Source organism: Morone saxatilis, unplaced genomic scaffold, assembly GCF_004916995.1.
Source record: "Morone saxatilis isolate NCDOM2014 unplaced genomic scaffold, NCSU_SB_2.0 Contig3, whole genome shotgun sequence".
Taxonomy (NCBI): Eukaryota; Metazoa; Chordata; class Actinopteri; family Moronidae; genus Morone; species Morone saxatilis.
In genome coordinates this window covers 191,964-192,293 of record NW_023339873.1, presented here as the reverse complement: position 1 = coordinate 192,293, position 330 = coordinate 191,964, and the positions used below count along the sequence as shown (strand labels likewise).

Sequence of the window (330 nt, the reverse complement as noted above, 5' to 3'; positions counted from 1 at the left end):
AGTTTGCTTTTAATTTTCTGTTTCAGTCAACGCATAAATGAGTAAAATCAGCAAAAGCAGAAGCTTTATATTGATTATAATAGATATTAGCTATGTTCTCTGGAGCACAGCTCGTCATATAAGATTGCATTATTAAGCATGGAGAATCTTCCTGTCTTACGCCAGGGACACACAGGAGGAAGTTGTGGGTTCAGGTTCTAATAAGTCAACTGAATCACATCAGACCCCAAAACTTGTCCAACCTCTGCTTCCTCATCCAATTCTGCTTCTGTCTCTGCTCATACTTCTCTGTCTCTTTCTACCTCTGTCTCTGTTTCTACCTCTGTCTCT

General features: G+C 39.7%; 1 protein-coding gene across 1 annotated transcript in view; it reads left to right on the top strand.

Annotated features, from left to right (window-relative positions):
* Positions 1-330, top strand: part of mipol1 (mirror-image polydactyly 1) — a gene marked incomplete at its 5' end in the record, with an annotated part of 25,010 nt that overhangs the window by 11,227 nt on the left and 13,453 nt on the right.